Source organism: Podarcis pityusensis (assembly GCF_964106645.2).
Source record: "Podarcis pityusensis genome assembly, chromosome: 1".
NCBI lineage: Eukaryota > Metazoa > Chordata > Lepidosauria > Squamata > Lacertidae > Podarcis > Podarcis pityusensis.
In genome coordinates this window covers 112,758,119-112,774,879 of record NC_138028.1, presented here as the reverse complement: position 1 = coordinate 112,774,879, position 16,761 = coordinate 112,758,119, and the positions used below count along the sequence as shown (strand labels likewise).

General features: G+C 42.8%; 1 long non-coding RNA gene across 1 annotated transcript in view; it reads right to left on the bottom strand.

Moving 5' to 3' along the window:
* Positions 1 to 3,334: 3,334 nt before the first annotated feature.
* LOC308458652 overlaps positions 3,335 to 16,761 on the bottom strand; it is a 92,019-nt gene continuing 78,592 nt past the window's right edge. The window contains exons 5-6 of the long non-coding RNA XR_013977608.1: positions 6,314 to 6,376; positions 3,335 to 4,825 (exon numbers count right to left, since the gene is read on the bottom strand). This is a non-coding gene — a long non-coding RNA (uncharacterized lncRNA). The remainder of the gene's footprint in view (positions 4,826 to 6,313; positions 6,377 to 16,761) is intronic.

The following is a 16,761-nucleotide window of genomic DNA, read 5'->3' as shown; positions in this document are numbered from 1 at the left end:
ACACCCCTGCCAAGTCAATGCTGCATCCTGGGATTGATAAGGGGAGAGGAGACACATTGCAAATGCACCAGAGAGCCAATGCAGTGCTCCAGTGCTCCTGCCAGCATGTCTGCAGCACTCCAACCTCACCTCTCTTCCTCTCCATCCCAATATGCAGCTGTGACTAGGCCAGAGGGAAGTCAGAGAAGTTTTACAGCCCCAGCTCCTGCAAACACAGCTCTCTGTAAAACCTGTGGGCAGCAGGATATCCAGATTGTGTTGTCTCTAATGCTTCTCGCCCACCTTAGACCACACCTGACAACTGCACATTGAAATGTCACAGTAGAATAGGGATCTAGGTGTGTCGTGTCCAATGTGCTTAGGTCTGAGCCACACAATCATCACCATTTCTGGAGCAACAATTGCATTGCTTGAGTCTTTATGCACCTCGGCATCTATTAGACTGTGGCTCCATCACACAAACATAAGGCAGAACCAGGGATTTGGCATGTGGGCTAGGTGCTCAGGAATAGCATCCTGACCCTGCCACCACCACTGTTGCATCTTTCCCCTTTTGTGTCTTTATCTCTTTTTATTACAGTCACATATCCCAACAGTAATTGCATGTGGAAACATTTCTTTAAAGTAAGCTATGTTTTGGTAAGAAACAGAATTCTTTAGTTGTTTCTCTTGAGAAACTATCATATAACTCAGTGACAAAACACATGTTAGCGCGTAGTCCCAGGTTCAGTCCCTGGCATCTCGACATCTCTATAGTGATTGTCCTCTGTCTAAAACCCTGGGGAGCTGGTGGCAGTCAGTGTAGAAAATTCGGAGCCACATAGACCTAGTATAAGAAGAAGAGTTTGGATTTGATATCCTGCTTTATCACTACCCGAAGGAGTCTCAAAGCAGCTAACATTCTCCTTTCCCTTCCTCCCCCAGAACAAACACTCTGTGAGGTGAGTGAGGCTGAGAGACTTCAAAGAAGTGTGACTAGCCCAAGGTCACCCAGCAGCTGCATGTGGAGGAGCAGAGACGCGAACCCGGTTCACCAGATTATGAGACTACCGCTCTTAACCACTACACCACACTCCAGACAGCTTTCTATGTACCTATGTATCATGGAGCAAAAGAAGGAAATAGAGAATCTCCATTTTACTATCTATCATTAGAGTTTGATTTAAGGCAGCCTTCCCTATCTGGTGCCCTCCAAATGTTTTGAACTATAAGCCGGCACATCTAATGGGAATTCTGAAGACCAAACTATCTGGAGGGCACCAGGTTGGGGAAGGTACACTGGGGAATATGCTAAATTGGATGAACTGAGTTCTTCATGACAGAATATATATATCCCCCTGTGATGGGTCTGGAAGCCTTTCTCAAGGAATACCTCTGCTCACTCATAGATAGATTTACAGTCTTTATCTACATACATCTTTACAAGGTACAGAACATAGCTTCATGCGTTCGAATCCTCAGTAGCAGATACAGGAAGTGAGAGCTTTCAGCTCCTCTTCCAGCAGAGGAGCTTGGGAAGACCCAAACGCCTCCTTTGTTCCCTACATTTTAACCCCCTCCTTTCCTGTGCTGAAGGAATACGCATTGAATCTCTCTCTGTCCCTGAACTGGTCGAGTGGTGTTGCTGGTCTCCAGCATCCGGGAGCGTCCTCGCCACTTGAGTTCCTTCCACATGCTTGTCCTCCTCTCCCTCTCATGTCTTTTCTAAAGGCTCCTGTTCTTCCCCCTCCCTCAGCTCCGGGGCATTCCCTGGCAGCCCCGCAACACACACACCCCCAGTTTAAAAACCTGTGCCAAACGAGTCCTAAATGCCCACAGGCCATTAAGAAAGACTGGTTGTGGTAAGCAGCACAGTAATTATAAAAGCAACATGGATAAAAACAGTATATATTCCACCAAGAGCTTTATGAAAGTATAATGCAACTATAAATCACACATTATTTTATATTTATTATTTCAAAGGCCTTTTAAAATATATGACAATGGCTGTAATTGATGAAAGGCTGTTGTTTCATAAACAACAAAATATGACTTTCTGTTTGGCTGATCTTTGTTCCTGACATTTGTCAGTAGTGAAGAATACCCTATGGAGAGACTGTTAAATAGATGGCAATTTGTCTCTATTAACCTGATGGCATGAACCAGCTGATCAGTCTGTTAAATGCTTAGGCAAACAGCATAACTTCAGTTGTTAACAGAAGTATTGTATCAATATTTCTCCCTTCCTACAGTTCTCTTTCCCTGTCCTTTTTGCATTCCCCATTTTATTTATGACGGGTGTTCAGCAACCATATGAGTCACCTTGTATCTCTATCTGCAGCAGGCCTGTGCAGAGGGTGGGGGCAGTTGGGTACACTTGCCCTGGGCCCCGGAGGGCTAAGCCGGATGGTAGGACCCACCAGGGACTAGCTGCTTTTTTTCTTTGAGTTTATAACTTTATGCTAACAAGACTCCTGCCCTGGGCCTCAGACAAGCTCTGCACTGGCCTGATATGAAGCAGCCCAATTTCTTTTGGATCTATTCCATATCATTCCAATTTGATTCATTATTCAGGTCCAAATAATGAAAATCCAAAGATTTGTTTCATCCTTACTGCCTATAATGGAGAATCTAAAAATATAACTTTGTTTGCACAAAAGCGAATGAAATTTGCAGGCAAAAGAATTGCTGCAGAATAGATTAAGCCAGCAAAATTTTAGGCAGAAAACTCCAGGAGTTTTCATGTAGGAAACATTTAATGTGTGTGTTTCTTAAGTCTCTTTTTTATTTTCTGCAAGAATTGGATGTAAATTGTTATTACGGTTGCCGCTTCTGAGAGGATAAAGCCTGCCAAATTTCAGAAAGATAAGAGCAAAAGTTCTGCCACAAGGACAGATTTTACCCTTTTGGGGTGGGAAAATAGAAATGGCATTCCCTCCCCATGTCTTTTGTGAGAAATCAGTTTGAAAGCTAGGGGCCCTGGGTAAGAAACTTGCCTTTGTAGAACTTTTATGAAAACATTGTCCTAAGAATTTGGTTTTTGTTAGCTTTTAATAATATAATTTAGCACAATTAGAAAATAGTAGATACTGCCTATTAATTTTCAAAACATGGTAGGGGGTCATTTACAAACACATTGTGGGCCAGTGCTATTACCATGATAAGTAATAGGGGGGAAATTCATTTGTGAAAAGTGAATGAACAAACACCATTTCTTATGTATCTACATATGAATTTTAATGCAGGCATCCACTGAATTTTGCAGTTGATATGCAGATAATATCACCATTTATATTTATGAACTACAAGCATTCCATAAATACAGGAAATATGAAATTATCACATCATTGCATGATTAACTTTCAAACTTATATAAATAACAATTATGAATGGAACATATTCAGTTTTCACAAATGCAAATTAGAGAACCATTATTTCATGCATAAATTAGTCTTTCAGATTTGCAATCTACATAATCCATGTAATAGGAAAGAAGGCTAAAACCCATTGCTTCCTGTCTTTGATCGACAAGGTGAACAATTGACCCTCATCTTTCGATGCCCCATTTACATGTTTAAAAATATATTCCTTTCTTCCTTTCTTCCTTTCTCTGGACTAAACATTCAACCTTTATAAATGATTTCTGTTTTGGATCACTTAATCCTCCTTCAGTGAAATATAGAAAAGCAAAACCCAACTCAGTGATTAGATTCAAGATGAGAACAGAAATAATAATAACAGTAACGATATATTAATAATTCATTATTAATTGTCAATTATTGTTTGCAGTCTGGGTAGGCTACTGAATTCAAAAATGATGTATTTGTTAAGTGACTGAGAAGGATATCCAAAGCCTTCCTGTTTCTGAAGCATTCCATCCTGTTCATATTCACAACAAGACTAAATGAGAGCCAGCTGGCATGAATGACATACCTATATTAGCATAACATGAAAGCTTTGCTGTATTATTAATTTCCCATATTAGTCCTCATTTCACTGATGTAATCTAGGAGAAGCTAAATGGTTTAACATTAGGTTGCTTACTAGCAATAAGATTATGCTTAATAACCTAAATAGGGACAGCCATATAAAAAAAAGGCAAACTGTACTCAGAGGAGCCAATGGGCCAGAAATGGCCCTGGATCTTTAACAAAAAAGGAACAAATACCACTTAGGGAGGCACATGAAGGCAATCCCCACACAGAAGAAGAAGAAATTTTTGCCCTTGCAGAGGCCCATTTGCCCATCAGACATGGCTTACAGCTGCTATCCAGGGTTGGCATTGAGGCTCTGAAGGAGAAAGCCCACTCCAGGGATAGGGATGCTTATTTATTCTTTTTATGTAGACAATTTTCTACCCCATGGTTATAACATATCTACAGTGGTGGCTGGTACCCATTGGAACTGGTGGAAGGCAGGGGGCCCTATACCCACCCTCCTCATTTATTCCCATTTTAGGCAAATCGTGCCACAGTAGTCTCCTAAAAAGAGCAGCTATGGGTAACATCACAATGGGTTCCAAGGTCGTGGCTCTCTCTGCTCCCTGGAATTTGAAGACTGACACATTGTGCTATAAGGAAGCCTTGTTTTGACATGTTTGTTTATCATGGACTTTGACTGTGATTCATGACCATCATAGTCTGAAGCGAGGTACAACAAATAAAACATGGGTGCTGAGTTCATTAGCATTTAATGAATAGCAAATTGGCTCGCTTCTGCTAGTAATCTGAACTTGTCATCCTCCGGAGTGTTTTCCCCTCCTCTTCGTTTACATTATCTCCTTTCATGCAAATGGAAGGACTACACAAACAAAATTAGACGTGGCAGCTTTCTCCGTAACCAAGAACTGGAAGAGGATCAGGAAAATGAAATTGCAGAGCTTTCTGTTCCTCTCCATAGTAATGATCAAAGAGGAATTTTGGTAGGCTCTGGTACTCTTTAGCTTTCAATCTATCAACTTGGCCAGGATTCAACTCTTAGGGGAAAGTTTCTTTTCATTGTATTTTAAGCTTATGGTTACAGAAGTAGTCAACAATTGCATGGAGAAGGTTAGGCGGACCAAAGTTCAGCATGAGCTCAGAATGGTGAGAGTTTAAAAATACCGTATTTTTCGCTCTATAGGACGCACTGGACCATAGGAGGGGGAGAACAGGGGGGGAAATTCTCCCCCTCTCTGCTCAGTGCCCCTTCAGTGAAGCGGCAGGAGAAACAGAGCCCCTTCCATTTCTCCTCCCACTTTGCTGAAGGGGCGCTGCGCAGAGAGGGAAAACTGTGCAGCGCCTCTCCAGCGAAGCAAAGCCTGGAGAAGAAGAGGGATTGGTGTGCACCGACCCCTCTCGCTCTCCAGGCTTCAGGCGGCTATCCGCAAGTCTTTGGAGCACAGCGGGAACTCCTGCTGCGCTCCGAAGGCTTGCGGATAGCTGCCTGAAGCCCCCAGAGTACAGTGGGAGTTCACGCTGCACTCTGGGGGCTTCAGGCGGCTTCAGCAAAAGCAACGCGAAGCCTCCGGAGCGCGGGGGGAGCTCTCCCTCTGCGCTTAGGAGGCTTCGCGTTGCTATCGCTGAAGCCAAGGAGCCTGCATTCGCTCCATAAGACGCACACACATTTCCCCTTATTTTTTGAAGGGGGAAAAGTGTGTCTTATAGAGCGAAAAATACGGTAAATCCTAAAAGGTTTCTTCAGCTATGTTTGAAGCAAGAGGAAGGACAAACAGTAGGTCCTCCGTGTGGAGAAGATGGATAAATGCTATTGGGTGACAGAGAGAAGGAAGAACTGCTCCACTTCTGCTTTGCCTGTGTCTTCACCCAAAACAAAAGCAGTGTTCAACCTGGCGATAACAGAATAAATGATGCACAGAGGGAGCTGCAGCCCAAGAGGCAGTGAGGGAACACCTAGCTACTTTAAATGAATTCATATCTCCAGAGCCTCATGAGCTGCACCCAAGGGTATTAAAGGAGATATTTACTTTAAGTAGGTCCTGCTGATATCAATGGCACTTTCTTATGAGTAAACAGGCTTTGGAGCAAGGTCAAAATATGCACACAATACACTGCACTGTTTCCACAAAAAAACAACATAGCACCTCAAACCCAGCTGAAGCAACATGAACGTTATGGCTGCCATACTTCAGCACACATAGCTGTATATTTGAATGATATGTCTGTCTCATTGAAACGGAATAATCGGAATAAGTGCAATTGGCAACACTGGTGCGTAAAGTAAACTGCAGAAGTTTCTCATGCACTGCTACACACCCGTAGATGAAATCTACTGCTTGCTTTTCCCCAGAAGTAACATCACTACAGAGCAGACAAGTTCAAGGTAAAAATCTCACCTGGCTTGTGGTTTCACACTGCAGACATAAAACATGATTATTTCTTCTTGCAGTTGGGCCAGCCTAGGCATAACATAGAAAATCTGATCACAGGTCAGTTAATGGCTTTGATCTTCTTTTTTCTTTTTTAGACTTAAAGGCAAACTGAATCAGAGTCATGGCATTGGGGAGAAGTGATTCAGCCTTTCATCCCAATCTTTTCCCCCAATTTAAATCGTCCTCTCCCCCCAATCTGCTATTAGCCACTTGGAGGGGGCAGAGAAGTATAAAATATATATCAGCTTCCCATATGTATGTGTGTATAAATCCCCAAAATGGCTAAGCTTAACTTTTGATTCTGCTAGAACATATACTGCCTACTGTATACATCAGAGGTGGTGATGTTTCTTGGGCAGAGAGGACCACATGTCAAGGTAGGTGTGGCTAAATATAGGGGGTTTTTTTTCGTTTTTTGCAAAACCTAGGAAAAACCTCAACTTGTGTTGCCATACATCCTGATTTTCCTGGACATTTCAGCGATTTCCACCTGGACACTGCTTCTGATGGCCAATTGCCAGCTATGTTCCAGACGTATGGCAACCCCACTAAATACAAGTGGGCAGGGTCAGAGTGAAAATATGGTTGTGACGCATTGTCAAGGACAAATGTGGGGGGCGTTGCTGGAGACACAAAAATCTTTTGGCATGACAGAGGGCTACATATGGGAGCAGTCAGTAAAAAGAAATATTATTTTCAATTAAAAATTACCTTATTTATTTGATAAATAAGGTTTAACCTAATTTTGAATCTATTTTTCTCCACTGCCTTGTTGTTTTTACATGACAGGTGGTACAGAAATAGTTTTAACAAATAAATGATGTTTTGCATTACCCTTTGTATTAACTTTAAAAGTGTCCAGTGGGTATATTTTTCTGAGGACAAACTTGTGAAGCCTATCAACTATGTGATTGACCGTCTTCCTGCTGTTGTTTTAGAATTTCTATCAGGAGACGCCCCTCCATTTGGTTAGCCATTGATTCACCATACAGATCTGATGATTATATTGTTATAAAAGTTGGGTGTCTCCCCCTCTCTCTGCCTAGCAGTGGCAAGAGCCCATGGGGTTCCAGGCACTCACCCAGGATTTGTGTTCCTTTGTAGCAGGCATAGGCAAACTCAGTCCTCCAGATGTTTTGGGACTACAACTCCCAAATGACCACTGGTCCTGTTAGCTAGAGATGATGGGAGTTGTAGTCCCAAAACATCTGGAGGGCCGTATTTGCCTATGCCTGCTTTGGAGAATTGAGACATGACAGAGAGTGCCGTAGCTTTAAGAAATATAATTTATTCATTTATTTACAGCTTCAGTCTGTATGGAGGGAGTCCAGATCTTACAGGACAGTCCTTTCAAGAGGGGCTTGTACTCCACAGCAGTGTAGCCCTGGAATCCAAGTCATCTCCCCCAGCCAGCAAGCAGCCATCCTGCCCAAGATGGATCCCAGTCTTTCTTCCTTGTCCTTCTTACCAGAACACCTTGCTAAAATACTCTTTGTGGCACCTCACACCTAGTTACCCTGGCAAGCTTCCAACCCCCCAGACTCTGTTCATACCTTAGGGCAAGGGGGAAGGACAGTTCTCCTGCACTGCCAATGGTTCTCAATGGTGCCATATTGTTTCTTAATGGTCCTAGGTTGGCCAGGTCATTTTGCATAGGCTAGCTCAGGAATTCCTCTGCAGCTGGTATTTATCCCTTCTCACCCCAAATATCTTGCCATTTATTAATTTCTAGGGTTTAGGGGGGTTCCCCCAAAAAACTAATATAAATGTGTGTACATGAGTATCTGCATTTCTGTTGCACTGATAAGATGAAAAAATCTGCATGGTTAGCAAAAATATAATGTGAACCCTTCACTTGTATGGAGCTGCATTTCTGCAACTCTTAAAGGTGAAGCAGCCCTCCAATTAAAAACCTTACTTGGGTTTCAATAGGCAATTTTTACTTCATAGGTAGAGGAAACAATAGAATCAAATGGCAATGTGCTTCTGTAGCAAGTGATCAAGTACTGTTCTTATTGTATTATCTCATTTTCTTTTTTATGCTGAACCAAAACATATGTGAGATGCAGTGATCAGGTCATTTGCTTTTTGCAGAAAGAGCAATGCCTTGGCCCTCTAATGCAATCAAGAGCTTATCACACACATTTCTCTGATCCTTTCAAGCTTGCAAATGGCTTAAGCAAAAGGAAAAACGGATTTTGAAGTCTGGAGTCATTAGTACAAGATTCCAATTGTAAATGATTACCAACAGGAGGAAAGGGTTGTTTTTTTAAAAAGGCTTTTAAAGTGTAAATTAAGGCAGCCACTAGTAGTGGAAATGCCACCTGGAGACATTTGTGTGTTTAAAATTAATGGTAACATGTAGACCTGAAACTGGAAGACCAAAGGATTAACACACTAATAAAGAGATTGTAGTAATGATGATATATAGAATAGACAAATGAAAATAAGAAGGCAAACTGTAAAAACAAGGCAAAACAAAAAATGGTAGGACATGCAAAAGTAATTCCATAGACACACTGGAATGTTGGCTCAATGTAGTAAATGAGATGAAGGATCACTTCATTAATCCCAAACTAGGCCCTGCAGCAAGTCAATGACAAACCATGGCTATGTGTAGGCACTGGAAACTACAGAACACTTAGGAGACAGTGCCTTTGTATTGGCAACACCATCCTAGTGCGTGTCCTATTCTCACAGGGCACCAGAGTGAACAGAGGATTTGCCAAGAACAACAACAAGGGGACAGCAAGGGGCAGGTCCCAACAAGGGAGGGGCGGTGGAATTGAGACTGCAAGAGAGACTCAGCTGGCTGGGGACTGGAGATCTGGATCCCAGGAAGGACCAAATGGGCTGTCAAAAAAGAGCCCCAACCCTATGACACCTGACACCCTAGTCCAATGATTTCAACCAATACGGAAGCTAGACTGGTGACTGGCAGCGGCCGCTGAGACCATATAACACCGGTCTTGAAAGACCTACACTGGCTCCCAGTACGTTTCCAAGCACAATTCAAAGTGTTGGTGCTGACCTTTAAAGCCCTAAATGGCCTCGGTCTAGTATACCTGAGGGAGCATCTCCACCTCCATCATTCTGCCCGGACGCTGAGGTCCAGCGCCGAGGGCCTTCTGGCGGTTCCCTCACTGTGAGAAGTCAAGTTACAGGGAACCAGGCAGAGGGCCTTCTCGGTAATGGCACCTGCCCTGTGGAACGCCCCCCCACCAGATGTCAAAGAGAAAAATATCTACCAAACTTTTAGAAGACATCTGAAGGCAGCCCTGTTTAGGGAAGCTTTTAATGTTTCATAGGTTATTGTATTTTAGTGTTTTGTTGGAAGCCGCCCAGAGTAGCTGGGGAAACCCTGCCAGGTGGATGGGGTATAAATAATAAATTATTATTATTATTATTACTACTACTACTACCATGGAACCACCTCTGAGGCTGCCTCCTATCACCAAGGGGCCTTCCCCTTCAAGGAAGGTTGCAGAGAGCAAGTCTGAAGAGCCTTTGATTTCAGGGATAGAGAACACGTCACTTTCTGGATGTTGTTGGACTCAGCCCCAGCCAGTATGGCCAACAATCAGTGTTGCTGGGGGTTGTGGTCCAGCAAGATCTGTGAAATCACAGCTGCCCCATCCCCGCTTTAAGTTGAGATGCCAACGATTGTACCAGCAGCAACACAATACGTCTGATTTTAACACAGAGCTCTGGATAATCGTGTTCATCTGAATACATAGTGAATTCAAGGTGCCAACTGCCATTAGGGCTCCCAATGTGACAATTGCTAATTGTCATGAAGGAGTCTCTTTTGCAACTTCAGTTATCCAAGGTTTCCTCGCTTATGCACTCAAAAGCCCCCACCCAACTCAGCAGCACTCTCAGTTGCATTTTGTAAATCAATGTCTGTTTAGGACGCAGCAAATGAATTGCACTTGCTGCTGTGTGTCATATGGTTTGAACTGCAATAGCTCATGCATTACAGCATGAGACTCTTAATTTCAAGGTCATGGGTTCAAGCCCCAGGTTGAATGAAAGATTCCTACATTGCAGGTGGTTGGACTAGACAGTCCTTGTTGTTCCTTCCAACTCTACAATTCTATGATTCTGTGACAAAGTCTATGGAAAGATATGGAACACTCCTCAGCAGTGCTTAAAGAATTGATGATCAGAGTACTGAATCTTGAAACTAACACTGATACAGGTACAGATACAATATGGCATTAACGCCAAGTCCCTAGATTTAAAATGTGACACTTCTGAGCGTCATAGTCTTCTTTAGAAGAAGCATATCACTAAACAGAATGATTGCATCTTGTCTGTTACTAAAACCCAGTGAAGTGCAATATGTCATTTTGCCTTTAACAGTCTTAGCATTCCAAGTGTTACCCCTGAGAAGGATGCAATGAGGGCATGGGAAGAGAAAGGAAGATTCTAGGACCTGGAACCTAAGTTTATAAATCTATCTGAGAAATATTTACAAGCTAATATCCTTTTGTTAATCATGCTTATTGTTTTCCAACTGTGTATTTAAAAGTAATCCAGGTCACCTGCAATTCTCAGGGTTTGGCGTTCTGTTTATAATTCTGCTCTTAATTATTACAAAATTTATTTCTCAATAAATTACATGCTGATGGATTTTCAAGTAATAAGTAGGGCTTCTAAATTCACTGGGGGCTTCGCATGTAAAACAGCTGGAAAACGGGCTAAACAGAGAACAGCGTAAACATACCACAGGGCCTTGAATGTGAGAAAGAGGACATCTGAGAATGTTCCTGTAATAAATATGATGCTAACAGAGAATAATGAGTTTAAGGAAGATTGTTCAAGAGGGTCTGCTTCCATACTAACTGTAAAACAACACACATTTCTAGTTGTAATGAAACCAGACATTGTTTGCAGCTTTAGCAACATATTTATACCAAGTTTAAATTCAGTAATATTCAGTAGTGAGTTTAAATTCTATCTTTTTCTGTTCCAGTTATGGTTCATTTACTGTTGTGCCCTGGAGATGTTTGTCTTCTAATTTTTGCCATATTTGATAAAGAGATCACATTGTTTTGAATTGCCTTTTATTGCATTTCCATCTGATTTGCTTCTTCCAGTATTTGGTAGTGCATATTTAAATAAAAAAGGAAAAGAAAATCCCTGAAGGGCTACCAGATGGTGCAACTACTGTCAAGCCAGTTTATACATAAAGCGTGCAGCAAAGTTTTAAATTAGCATTTTCAAAGAGGAACAAACATTCTACCATTCTGTGTATGTGTGCATGTGTGTATGCATGCGCACGGGCAATTCAGATATACACACACATGTGCATGTAATGAATGTACATTGTTGCTGTGTGTGCATTGTTTGTTTGCAAACTGGTAACAATGTTGTGTAACCCTTTAAGTTTCACACTTGAAAACTCCCTTACATTTCCTGCTCCACCATTCATATATCCTTCATGGGCAGCCTGCTGTTCTCAAGCAGCTCAGTTTGGCTGGATGTCTGCACATGCCCTGAGATGATAGGTCTGGATTTTCTCTGAGCCAAGATTGCATGAATAATCAGAGGAAGCTATGTATCATATATTCAGGGAAAGTCCCTGAAGTTCCTGCCAACCCTCACAGCATCCCACCATATTGGTGGTTGTATAGGGGGATTTCCCTACAGTGACCTAAAACTTAGACCTTCACATGGGCCATGACATTTAGTGCATGCCTAATTAATCTCCCAGAACAAATGCAAAAATCTAATGCAGGTGACACCTCTCATCCAGCTATTATCCCTTGAACGTAATGAATTTCCTCTAGTAAGCATGTTTTGTCCCTATTAATCATCAATCATTTTATTTGTATGCCACCTTTCCAAAGTTAAAACCATGCCCAAGTCAGCTTACAACATATTTAAAAAATTGCAAAACTACAAACATAACAAAAGTAGTAATAAACAAGAAATAAACCATTGAATTGTACACAACCAAACCACATAAATCAGAAGATCCAAAAGAAAGATCCAAAAAATTAACATAAACACCAGCAGGTCTTCCAGGACTCACAGCCAAGATTGGTTGTTGTTTTTTGCTAAGACACCCATCACCCTTAGACATTCTGCTGCAGTTCTGCAACAAGAAAACTTACGTAAGTGCTATGACAAATGACAGTTCACAATCCATCTTCTGTTGTGTGGTATTTACCCACCCAGCATTGCCCTTAACAAAATCACCTTCTATATCAAAGTCCATGCCCATGAGGAGGGCCCTTCCCTATCTATAACTGGAAGCCAGCATTTCTGACATTGGCTGCTCCACCAGAGGCATGTGAACTAGCCAACGTGTTGTTGGAAGCATCAAAGGCCATTTAGCTTTCTTGGAATATGCTCGTCTATTCTGTCAGTATAAACAGCCCAAATTAACTCTCCCCACAGGGATTTCTAACTGCCACATTGGGATGTACAACTAATTTTTCCCCAACCAACTGGGACAACAGTAATAAGTGCTGTACATTTATGTATAACAAAGACTCTCCTCCCTGGAAGAGAGGGGAGTGGTTGTGGGCGGGAGCCCGAGCACCGCCCCTAGCAGGGGGCATTAGCCCCCTGCCTCCTCCTCTCACCTGGCTGGCGCCCACGCCCCCTCGGCAGGCATCCAACCAGGTGCCTTCGAGGGGGCGTGTTCAGCAGCCTTTTGCGGCGGCGCCAGCCTCTCCTCGGCCTCATTCTTCTCCGTCCTCTCATCGCGAGTCACCCACCCTCCACTCCCTTTTAGCTCAGGGTCTTTGTTCTTTGGCCTTGCTATGGACCTTAGGTTGGTCGCCCTGATTGTCTAGGGGGCCTGGTAGGAATTTTTCCATTTGGCATTAGGCTTTTTGGTTTTTTCGCCTACCTCGTAGCAATTGTCACAACTTTTTGTGGTATTGGTGGATAGGTTAGGCATTGGAATAATGTGTTGTGGTGTGTCGAAGGGCTGGGTGTGGCCATCGCCTATGCCTTCAATTTTTGGGTATTCTGTTAAAGGAATCTGGCGGTCGTGTACTCTGTCCGATGCCTGCTTGGCGGGAGGCCATGGCACGGCCCCCGGTGACATCAGGGGAGAGCCTATAGTTGGATTAGCATCAACAGGCTCCACCTACTGGTGAATAAACCCCCTTGTTTTAGACATCCAATGCCTAAGCCAATACCTTTTCACTGCTGTAATCAATAAAGTTGTGGCCTTTTCTTGCCCATTAACCTTATATCACGTGTCCTTGTGTATTTATTTCACATCGCGGGGGTCGGGTCCTCGAACCACAACAGATGTTCTCAGTCAAAATATGATTTTTAATAGTCATTTGGGACAGTTTCATGTGCATCAGTTTGAGTTTCAGTCCACCCCATCCCAGAGGAACAGGGTAATATATTAAAATCACAAAATACGTAGCACTTACTATATGGCTTAGGTCTAAGTTACCTTCCTCTCCCAATTACATCATGCCTGCTCCTTAAGAGACCTTATCTAAATTCTAGTTAGGCTGAGAGGGACAAGAGAGGGTCACATCCATAATACAGACAACCTTGCTCCATATGATATGTTTGCAGGGAGATGAGATGATATTGGCTATTTAATTATCTTTTGGTCTCATTTGTTTTTGGGGAGGTAAGATGACACCATGTCAAAACATGTGTTATCCCACACTTTACAGTGAATTGCCACCATCCTCTCCTTATCACAAAAAGTCTGAGATTTTGTGGATGTGGGTTTCTTGCACAAGACCTCTTAATAATCTATAATTGTGCAATATGAAATTCCCAGCATGGAACTGGATTCCACCTGAAAATAGCAAATGCTACCAACTCAGATACATCCTAAGTAATTTAAGCCAATCCCCACCCCATGAATTTCAAATTCTCACCCCGCACACTAATCTTCAGAGGAGATGCCTGGAAGAAGCGGACCATTTGAATCCCTTCCAGTCAGGATTCAGGCCTCATCACGGGACTGAAACTGCCTTGGTCGCACTGGTTGATGATCTCCAGCGGGCTAGGGACAAAGGTGAGAGCTGTTTCCTAGTTCTGCTGGATCTCTCAGCGGCCTTTGATACCATCAACCATAACATCCTTCTGGACCGTCTTGAGGGGCTGGGAGCTGGGGGTACTGTCATACAGTGGTTCCGCTCCTTCCTCCTGGGCCGTGTTCAGAAAGTGGTGGTGGGGGATGAGTGTTCAGACCCCTGGGCTCTCACTTGTGGGGTGCCTAAGGGTTCTGTCCTCTCCCCCTTGCTTTTCAACATCTACATGCAGCCGTTGGGAGAGATCATCAGGGGGTTTGGGCTGGGTGTTCATCAGTATGCGGATGATACCCAGCTCTACCTCTCTTTCAAATCAGAACCAGTGAAGGCGGTGACGGTCCTGTGTGAGTGTCTGGAGGCGGTTGGAGGATGGATGGCGGCAAACAGATTGAGATTGAATCCTGACAAGACAGAAGTACTGTTTCTGGGGGACAGGAGGCGGGCAGGTGTGGAGGATTCCCTGGTCCTGAATGGGGTAACTGTGCCCCTGAAGGACCAGGTGTGCAGCCTGGGAGTCATTTTGGACTCACAGTTGTCCATGGAGGCACAGGTTAAATCCGTGTCCAGGGCAGCTGTGTACCAGCTCCATCTGGTACGTAGGCTGAGACCCTATCTGCCCGCGGACAGCCTCGCCAGAGTGGTGCATGCTCTGGTTATCTCCCGCTTGGACTACTGCAATGCGCTCTACGTGGGGCTACCTTTGAAGGTGACCCGGAAACTACAACTTTTTTTTTCTTTTTTTATAAGATATTTATTAAAGTTTCAACATAATACAAAAATAAGCGAAAAAAGAAAGAAAAAAAGAGGGGGGAAATAGAAAATGAAAATACAAAATAAAAACAGTTAAAAAAACAGATTAGTCTTTCCATATCTTAACTTTCCTTTGCTTGTTTCCCCGACCTCCTTGCACCTCCCTTTTTTGTATTCCAGTTCAAATTAGTTAATTCAGCAAATCCTTTCCCTCTTTGATTCTATCTTAATCTTTTATCTTAATATATTGTAACTTTAGATTATCACCTGTTAGCAATCCACTTTTACATATTCCTTTATAACATTGCTGCTAGAAACCATTTAACTTCAATCCAACATCATTCTAACATTCATTAATTTTGCAGTACAACTAATCCAGAATGCAGCAGCCAGACTGGTGACTGGGAGCGGCTGCCGAGACCATATAACACCGGTCTTGAAAGACCTACATTGGCTCCCAGTACGTTTCCGAGCACAATTCAAAGTGTTGGTGCTGACCTTTAAAGCCCTAAACAGCCTCGGCCCAGCATACCTGAAGGAGCGTCTCCACCCCCATCGTTCTACCCGGACACTGAGGTCCAGCACCGAGGGCCTTCAAGCCAAGTTACAGGGAACCAGGCAGAGGGCCTTCTTGGTAGTGGCACCTGCCCTGTGGAACGCCCTCCCACCAGATGTCAAAGAGAACAACAACTACCAGACTTTTAGAAGACATCTGAAGGCAGCCCTGTTTAGGGAAGCTTTTAATGTTTGATGTATCACAGTATTTTAATATTCTTTTGGAAGCCGCCCAGAGTGGCTGGGGAAACCCAGCCAGATGGGCGGGGTATAAATAATAAATTATTATTATTATTATTATTATTATTATTATTATTATTATATTAGCGCTCCTCATCATACATTTACCCTCTATGATATCATTAACTCTAAGCGTCAAAAACATCTTCGTTGTCTTAGCAGGGTGCAGCCTTTCTCCTGCTCCAAAATGATACACCAGGCTCACATTCTTCCAAAACAGAGATAAAAGGAGACTGAGCATGTCTTCAGGTTTTGAATGGCAATGCCATTTTGAAAGCAGATCCTCCCCAAGTCATTTAGAAAATCTTCCAAGGCACTTTATTTTGTATGGCATCTACGGTCTGACCTATCAAATGACACCCAATATATATTAAAGCAAACTGAAATCTCTCAGTGTTCAGATGGTATACTCTGAATAGATGCAAAACCACTCTCAACTATCTACAGGAGTGCACAATGGGTACATGTTTGAATACAAATTTCAACAATTGTCTGCCGTACAATAATAACAAAAAAAGAGACACAATAGGAGGACACTTCAGCAAAGTCAATTTGAATGAGATGCCCATTTTTCTTTAAAGAGGAAAGATGTTACATTAAAGTGGTCATTCATGATGTAGAAGCAGACACAATAGGACTGGGAGGGAAAGTATGTACAGTTATTTTAGGAAAGTGGAAAGAAATTGTTGCTACATGTGATAAGATAAGCTTATCAATGTATAGCTTGTCTCTCCACCAATGGGTGCAGTAATCATGATGATAAGACTCTAATCTATAAATGGTTTCAGGTGTTCATGGGAAGCCGTGAGAGAAGTGTGGGTTATGCTTCTTCTCATATTT